This window comes from Rhamphochromis sp. 'chilingali', assembly GCF_963969265.1.
Source record: "Rhamphochromis sp. 'chilingali' genome assembly, chromosome: 14".
Lineage (NCBI taxonomy): Eukaryota > Metazoa > Chordata > Actinopteri > Cichliformes > Cichlidae > Rhamphochromis > Rhamphochromis sp. 'chilingali'.
In genome coordinates, this window is record NC_137941.1 from 30,321,409 (window position 1) to 30,331,377 (window position 9,969).

Below are 9,969 nucleotides of genomic sequence, written 5' to 3' on the forward strand. Positions count from 1 at the left end.
GCGCAAAATAACTGCCCATGAACTGAGAAAAGTCAAGCGTGCAGCTGCCAAGATGCCACTTGCCACCAGTTTGGCCATATTTCAGAGCTGCAACATCACTGGAGTGCTCAAAAGCACAAGGTGTGCAATACTCAGAGACATGGCCAAGGTAAGAAAGGCTGAAAGACGACCACCACTGAACAAGACACACAAGCTGAAACGTCAAGACTGGGCCAAGAAATATCTCAAGACTGGTTTTTCTAAGGTTTTATGGACTGATGAAATGAGAGTGAGTCTTGATGGGCCAGATGGATGGGCCCGTGGCTGGATTGGTAAAGGGCAGAGAGCTCCAGTCCGACTCAGACGCCAGCAAGGTACAGGAAGAAGTCTGCATCCTTCAAGGAAAAACATGATTTTCATGCAGGACAATGCTCCATCACACGCGTCCAAGTACTCCACAGCGTGGCTGGCAAGAAAGGGTATAAAAGAAGAAAAACTAATGACATGGCCACCTTGTTCACCTGATCTGAACCCCATTGAGAACCTGTGGTCCATCATCAAATGTGAGATTTACAAGGAGGGAAAACAGTACACCTCTCTGAACAGTGTCTGGGAGGCTGTGGTTGCTGCTGCAAGCAATGTTGATGGTGAACAGATCAAAGCACTGACAGAATCCATGGATGGCAGGCTTTTGAGTGTCCTTGCAAAGAAAGGTGGCTATATTGGTTGCTGATATGTTTTTGTTTTGTTTTTGAATGTCAGAAATGTATATTTGTGAATGTGGAGATGTTATATTGGTTTCACTGGTAAAAATAAATAATTGAAATGGGTATATATTTGTTTTTGTTAAGTTGCCTAATAATTATGCACAGTAATAGTCACCTGCACACACAGATATCCCCCTAAAATAGCTAAAACTAAAAACAAACTAAAAACTACTTCCAAAAACATTCAGCTTTGATATTAATGAGTTTTTTGGGTTCATTGAGAACATGGTTGTTGTTCAATAATACAATTATTCCTCAAAAATACAACTTGCCTAATAATTCTGCACTCCCTGTATATACAGTGTTGGCAAGGTTACTCTGCTGTTGGACACATGAACAATAACCATATGACTGTTCCCGCCACTAACACATGACCCTACGCTGTGTTCACTGCATCATTCCATGTTTGGCACTGATCACCACCTGCACTCATGTATATATCTTTCTACGTAGCACTCTTAATTCTTATTCTCATGTATATATCTCATGTATATCTCATGCATATATCTTTCTACGTAGCACTTTTAATTCTTATTCTTACTTTTATTTTTTTATGTCTATTTAAGCGCAATTTATGACAGCATGTTTGCACTGAAGCACCGCAGCAATTTCCTAATGTTGTAAACCTGCTCAACATTTGGCAATAAACCCCTTTCTGATTCTGATTCTGATTCTAAAATGTATTCCCTTACAGATTACAGAATATATGCCCCATATTCTGTTCTGTAACGTATTCCGTTACATTACTCAATGACAGTAACGTATTCTGAATACTTTGGATTGATTAATATATTATCATGGTTTTTAGAACTACGTGAATGTACTATTGCTGTGTGATTTATTACTATTACTGAAGGTCTGCAGCTCCGAACCGTAGTAAAGGGACCTCTGACTAATACGGCGGGTTCCGTGTCAGTGTTGGTTTTGTTTTTGCTCCCAGGCAGAGAGTGCTTTCGTTTTTACCGTTTCTTCCCGCAGTAAATATAAACAACGATAGTATTCAGGAAGAAAATCAAACATTGCATATATTTTTATCATGACTCTGGTTTTACGTGGCCTATCAAAAACAAAATCAAAACTGGTATAAAGTCCACACACGTCAATTGTTCCGTCTGTTATGTTCACGTCTCCAATGGTTGTACACCAGTGGCGGAGCGGGGGGGTGGCTTATTGGGCTTAAGCCCGGGTTGTTTTTTCAGAAGCCCGGGGTCTTTTGGAGTGTAATTTTTTCATAGTTAGATGCCTGGCTGACAACTGTATAAAACAAAAACTACACACAATATATACGCACCTAAACGCGTAGTGAGGGTGTGCTGGGAACGTCTAGCAGAGGCCCCAGTCCGCAAGATCTTCAACGCACACCTCCGGCAGAGCTTCAACAGCATTCCGAGGGAGACTGGGGACATTGAGTCCGAATGGACCATGTTCAGCGTCTCCATTGCTGAAGCTGCTGCATTGAGCTGCGGCCGCAAGGTGGTTGGTGCCTGCCGTGGTGGTAATCCCCGAACCAAATGGTGGACACCAGAGGTGAAGGGAGCCACCAGGCTGAAGAAGGAGTCCTATCGGGCTTGGTTAGCCTGTGGGACTCCGGAGGCAGCCGACAGGTATCGACAGGCCAAGCGGAATGCGGCTCAGACAGTGGCTGAAGCAAAAACTTGGGTGTGGGAGGAGTTCTGAGAGGCCATGGAAAAAGACTTTCGGACTGCCTCGAAGAGATTCTGGTAAACCGTCAGGCGGCTCAGGAGGGGAAAGCGGTGCTCTACCTGCACTGTGTATAGTGCTGGCGGAGTGCTGCTGACGTCGACTGAGAAAATTGTCAGGCGGTGGAAGGAATACTTCAAGGACCTCCTTAATCCCACTGACACGTATTCCGAGGAGGAAGCAGAGTATGGGGATGAGGGGAATGACCCGCCAATTTCCGGGGGCGAGGTCACTGAGGCAGTTAAACAACTCCTTGGTGGCAGAGCCCCTGGTGTTGATGAGGTCCGCCCCGAGTTCCTGAAGGCTCTGGACGTTGTAGGGCTGTCCTGGTTGATACGCCTCTGCAATGTTGCGTGGAGATCAGGGGCATAACACGTGGACTGGCAGACCGGGGTGGTGGTCCCCATCTTTAAGAAGGGGGACCGGCGGGTGTGTTCCAACTACAGGGGGATCACACTCCTCAGCCTCCCTGGGAAAGTCTATGCCAGGGTGCTGGAAAGGAGAGTTCGTCCGCTAGTCGAACCTCGGATACAGGAGGAACAATGCGGTTTTTGTCCTGGTCGCGGAACACTGGACCAGCTCTTTATCCTCTCGAGGATACTTGAGGGTGCATGGGAGTTTTCCCAACCAGTCTACATGTGTTTTGTGGACTTGGAGAAGGCATTCGACCGTGTCCCTCAGGGTGTCCTGTGGGAGGTGTTGTGGGAGTATGGGGTGTCTGGCCCATTGCTACGGGCCATTCTATCCCTATATAACCGTTGCAAGAGCTTGGTTCGCATTGCCAGCAATAAGTCGGACTCGTTCCCGGTGGGTGATGGGCTCCGCCAGGGCTGCCCTTTGTCTCCGGTTCTGTTCATAATTTTTATGGACAGCATTTCTAGGCGCAGCCAACAGGGCTCTAGACTAACTTTTTGCCATGGGCGTACCGGTACGCCTAACTTTTTAAAGTTAGGCGTACTGGCACAAATGTTAGGCGTACACAAATTTTATAATAATTTATATAATATAATGTGTTTTTCTGGATACACTGTGCTTTTTCAGCATTCAAAGATTGATGACACCGTGTCAGAGCACTGGCTATGAATTTCAGAAGGATCAGGCCTTAACTTAACAGAAAAGTTGTGAGTTTTAATCTGAGAATCTGGCATTTCTGGCAAAACACAGTTATATTTAAAAGTCGATTCAGGATTTAATGAATTGATATCGCTTTATTCAAGCTACTCACCTCCCACTTCCACCTGCACTTTCAACTGGACCACGGCCAATCAGAGAGGTCCCGCCCCTGACTATCTCTGATTGGTTTAGTCCACGATAGGGGCAAAATGTGTGTCTGTTGTTGAGCACAGGGAAGGTTGCAGATTCTTTTTTTTTTTTTTGCTACCCGAACAGTTGGTCGCACAGGTGCAACCAAATATTTTTTTTTAGTCGCACCACTGAAAAATTTGGTCGCATTTGCGACCAAATTGGCCACACTCTAGAGCCCTGGCCAAGTGGCAGAGGGCTTTCGCTTTGGTGGCCTTGGTGGAATCTCATATCTGATTTTTACGGATGATGTGGTTCTGTTGGTTCTAGTATCTCGGGGTCTTGTTCGCGAGTGATGGGAGAAGGGAGCCGGAGATCGACAGACGGATTGGGGCTGCAGCTGCAGTAATGCAGACGCTGCACCGGTTTGTCGTGGTGAAGAGGGAGCTGAGTGTAAAAGCGAAGCTCTCAATTTAAATGGACTGACGGACTGATTCTTATATAGCACTTTTCTACTCTCCCGGAGTACTCAAAGCGCTCAATTTACTGGTCGATATACGTCCCTACGCTCAGCTATGGCCACGAGCTGTGGGTAGTGACCGAAAGAACGAGATCGCGGATACAAGTGGCAGAAATGAGCTTCCTCCGAAGGGTGACTGGCCTCTCCCTTAGAGATAGGGTGAGAAGTTCGGCCATCCGGGAGGGGCTCAGAGTAGAGCCGCTGCTGCTCCACATCGAAAGGAGCCAGCTGGGGTGGTTCGGGCATCTGACAAGGATGCCCCCTGGGCGCCTCCTGGGTGAGGTGTTCCAGGCATGTCCCACCGGGAGGAGGCCCCGGGGCAGACCCAGGACACGCTGGAGAGATTATATCTCTCGGCTGGCCTGGGAACGCCTTGGTGTTCCCCCGGATAAGCTGGAGGAGGTGGCTGGGGAGAGGGAGGTCTGGGCCTCTTTGCTTAGGCTGCTGCCCCCGCGAACCGGCCTCGGATAAAGCGGATGAAGATGGATGGATGGAAGGATGGATGGATGGACACACAATATTCGAAGCACATAGTGCACACTGGGAATTTACGACTGTGCGTAAATCCCCCCTAATATTGGTATGATCCGAGCTCAGACGCTAAGTGACTGAGCGAGGGGAGCTTCTGCCTGTGAGTTTGCTGTTGGAGAAGTGGAGACAGGCAGACAGAGGAGAACTGAAGTTTGACCAGGTACCAAAGCAAATCATTCATACTGTACAAATAATGTAAATATGACGGTGTATCATGAAAGATTGATATCAAACTGATTACCCATATTACGTTACTTGTTCAAGTTAATCAACAAATGGCGAAATGAAAAGCCGAACAACAATGCTGTTTCTTTAGAGAGTCTTAGCTTACATGTCTGTTTATTTCATATTTTCAGTTGTTACCCTCCACAGCTAAATAAATCGGTTTCAGTAATGTACTGATATACAAGAATGACATAAGGGGCTTCTTTCAAAGAAAACACTCAGGTAGATGTTATTTTATACATTATGCTTTGTATGTTGTTCACTATATTTCTATGCAAAACAAGAGGAATTTCAATACACAGCAGTATATTTACAGTTTAAACCAGATATTTATATACACTTTATGGAAAACACAAGAGCATTTTTTTTACTGTACAACATCAATTTAGAGTAAACTTGTTTTGTTTTGGATAAATAAATATTGAAATATCTTTTGAATTAGTTAAATGTCAGAATAAAGAGAGACAGAGCTGTCTATTTTTTATCACTTTCATCAAATTTAGGAGTACATATACATATACTAAGTTTATTGTTAATTAATAAGAACACTCCAGACGATTCCTTTCCGTCAAGAGATTTATTCTAAAAGACACTTCTTCAGCTGAGTCTAAGAGTGAAGACACACACACGCTGCAGATTTTACTTGCAAGGGCGGTCACAGAGCGCTCACACGTGAGTGGGGGCCCTGTAATCAGCGCTCTGTTCTTGCACTTGTCTTTATTTATACACAAGAAAAGTAATACAATAATGAATACATTTGTACAGTGGAATGTTGGTACGTGCGCATGTGATTTTTGTGTGTGTGTGTGTGTGTGTGTGTGTGTGTGTGTGTGTGTGTGTGTGTGTGTGTGTGTGTGTGTGTGTGTGTGTGTGTGGTGGAATGTGGGGAGCAGCTCTTTTTCCTGGTAAGAGGTCAGAACTGCTTGTTCAGCTTCTTACTATCACTGTGGGAAGATTCAGATAAAAATATCAGAACAAGTTTTATAAAGAACAATCAGTTCTAAGTAATAAAGAGGTCATCATGCAGTATTCTATCACATGTAAACTTATATCATTAAAAGCTTATACTGACTACTAAGTACAATTTTTCATTGACACGTTCTGAGCTGAAGAAGCTTCTGATAGGTTAGTAGAGTCCATGTGAGTAAATTGGTGGCACACCTGTGGATGCATATAAGGCAAAACACTGAGCCTGTTTCTTTGACATGGGAAAATCAAGAGATATTAACCAAAACACCAGGAAAAGAATTGTGAAGCTCCATAAGTGTGGCTCAATTTTGAATACAATTTGGTGCCATGTACAATTAATAAATTGTAATGGAGACCAGGGGTTCCATTACCTGGTTGGTATTGTTAATAATAAATTGTTGGATTGGGAATCTAAAATGCGGTAATAAAGAAAACACATTAGTTTTTATGGAGTCTTTTATTAGGTTATTTGACATACGATTAAATTGACAGCTTGTAACAGAAAAGAGACAGTGGGACTGGCCGTCCTACCTGTGTCGGAGAAGAGCCAAAGTTAGAGCTGCTTGCAGTTAATCATTTATCAATAACCTAAACATATGTGAAATGAGAACTTGTAAAGGTACTCACCTGTCCTGGTTGCTTCTTGCAGGATGTGGAGCAAAAGAGTGAAAGCGGCTCAATCACCTGTTTAAGAGCTCTTAGAGCAGACCAGTGTGCCAGGTTAGGGAGTGTGGTTAAAGAGGGTTTTAATTTAGATAGAAATGAGTGAAGCTTATGTTATTGGTTTGTTTATAGTATGTGTTGGAAATATGTATATGTTTGTGATGTGCTTTAATGTTATGGTATGTTTGTTTGGGTGGAGGGTTATGTTTCATGTTGATTAGTTAACCCCCATACTTGGGCTATTCCGGATACTCACCTGAAAAGGTAGAGTATAAAAGGAAGCCATTTTGTTTAGTTGTGGTTAGTGTTTTGTGCTGTTATCATGCTCCTTCTTTAATAAAGTGCCAATCCATGGATGTCTTTTACTCCAGTCTCGCGTCATATTATTGGACAGAACCTATGACCGCCGGCCAAAACTGACATAAATATAGATAGTTTCTCTCTTTACTCTTAAAGTTAACAAATATGTTTTTTTATATTTATCAACCTAAAAAAATAAATAAACATTTAGTCTGATTTGATGTTACAATTAAAAAGTGTTTGTGTATCTGGTTTCAACTGTATATTTGATGATGTTGTTGTTTGGCTAGATTGTCAGCACTAAGAGGGAGAGAGAGGAACAGAGAGGGAGAGAGAGGAGAATGAGGACAGAACAGAGAGGGAACAAGAGCAGGTGACACACACGTTAGTCAAATGGTCGTTTACCAAAAGTATCACCGTATCATAGGTATTCATGTATCTCGTACCAGTGTTTCTTTTTAGGTTTGTTATTTTTCAAATTCTATATTTATTAAGTTATGCAGGCTTGTTTGCACAACAAGGCTAAATAATTATATAAACTTTTCTCAATCTAAATAGTGTACTTTGGTAGAATTAAAAAATAAGTGTAGTGCAGGTCTATGATGATTTTTAGTGCTACTGTCATCTAGTTCTGATTCTGGTTCTGTTTTGGTTAAGTCCTGAGTAGTCCTGATTTTGAACTGTTGTAGTTCTGTTTTAACTCCGGATCAGTTCTGGGTCTGGTTGAATTGGGGTTTAGTCCTTGTGTCTTGATACAGCCCCGACTTTGTTCTGCCTTGCTGCTTAATTAAAAAACTAGTTTAAGTTGTCCTGCATACTTGATATATATTTTTCCCTACATGAAGTCATTCTTTTTTGAACAAAACTCAAAACAGAGCCTATTACTCTTTCAGTCATTTCTACCCCCATCCCACATGCATACTACCCTTTAGGGCTAAGCCCCGGGTGTAACAAATGTCTGCCTCCGCCTCTGCTAATGCTCTTAACTTATAAGGAATCTTAAATCCAAGTAAACCTGCAGCAAACTGTTTGTGCTCTACAGATGCTGAAACTATTGATTGCTAAATAGCAGGTAAAAACACTGAAAGTACCATGAAGAAATAACTTTTGTTATTTGTAAATTGTGTCATCAAACATAAAAAAGTTCTTATTTTGTGGTAGAATATTTTCTCCACTAAAACATCTTGAAACGCCACACATTGCTTATTTAGTTTGAGTTACAGTAAGAATATTGCTGTATACAGTTAACTGATACAGAAAATTCTCTTGGAGATTTAACATAATACCTGTCAGTTTAATTTATACTACTGGAGTTAGTAGATTTTTCACTCTTGAGTTCCTGTAATTCAAAATATAAAGCATAACACATTTATGTTACAATAAACATGTAACAGAAAAATCATGATCAAAAAACAGGTTAAAAAAAAGGTTTAAATTCTGCAGATTAAATTTATAACAATGATGCAAAAAATGGAGAATAAATCAAGTTCAGGACTTTAATATTTAATAAAACTATTTTTAAAATAGCTTAAGAATCTTAACAATTTAGAATCAATGCATCAAATTTTTGGGGATGGAGAAAACAACCTGTTGGGTCTGTGTTTCCACAAGTCCCACTAATTCTAGAGACCCGCTAATGACCCCAAATCTGACCTCCTCTTGCTGCCTTTTATTAAGAGGCAGTTCACATAAAACACATCACAGCAAAGCCACGCCCACATGGTTCTAAGACAAGGCATTGTATGTATATGTATGAACTTCCTTTCGGTAGAGAAACCGTCCTTACCCTCCTATTCGGTGGAGAAACCGACTTAACCCTCCTTAAAAAAATCAAAAAGAATAAAACAAAAACACTGGCGGAGAAACCAGGCAGCTTGCGTCTACACGCACAGCTTGCGCACTCACGTACCTGCTTTAACGCACGGGCACGTAGCCGCTCTCTAAGGCCTTCTGATCCCGTCAATCGCCATCCACCCCGAGGGGAGTTCAGGCGCAAACTTTCCGGCCTGGTAACAAAGCAAAGTACCAGGGCTTTGGTCAATCGTCCCAGACGATGGCTGCTAGCAGACTGCGGTGGCGTACTCTCCCTCTCCTCGGTGGATGCTGTCGAGATGAAATATTATTTTACTTTCATAATCTATGTTACATCCATAATCCTTATTATTACTGTTGCATCATTTATGATTTATCATTATTATCATTTCATTGACACATTTATTGAAACTGATGATGTTATATTAAAGTCTGTATTTCAGGTGTTAGCATAAGCACATAATAATCTTTTATTGCAGGTGCAAATGTAATCATGTTATACGCATATTACATAATTAAAGGGTTGAAGCTCGGTTAAGTTAATTAATGGTTTGAAGCTACGGGCAGCGCGATGTCTGGCCGATCAATGGAGCAAAGTTCAGCTATTGAAAGGTTGCCTACATGTTTACAGTATAAATTTACTACATGTTGCCTGTGTGCATTCAGCAGGCTGCTATGGATGTTTGCCTGGTAACAGATGATGTAGAGGGGGGTCATGCACTTAGATTAACGACACAGACACATAGCCTGTCTGGGTAAACTGATGGCAAGGGTTGTCTAAGTCTAGAAAAGTGTAATAACAGGATGCATCTGGGAGGCGGTGGAGGAACTGAAAGAGGAACTGTTCTGTTTTAGTGACGTGAGTTACTGGTCATCACAAGAATAAATATTACACCCACCTATTGTAAGGGGGGAGATGGAGCTTGATGTTTTGCAGAGCCTATCTTCGCCACATATATGTGTTTTAATAAAATAACTTGTGTTGACCCACTATGGACTTTCAGTCGTATGTCTCTTCCTCAAAATTCGAACCGCGACAGTTCAATGTGTTAGGCTCCGGCTCGGAGGACCAAATAAATGTTGGGTCTGTGTTTCCACAAGCCCCGCTAATTCTAGAGACTTATTCATCATGAAGAAAACAAGACAGTCGATCGATCCATTATTTGCGCAAGGGAGGCCTCGTCTGTGTCCACCACGGAAATGACCCCAAATCTGACCTCCTCTTGCTGCCTTTTATTGAGAGACAGTTCACACAAAACA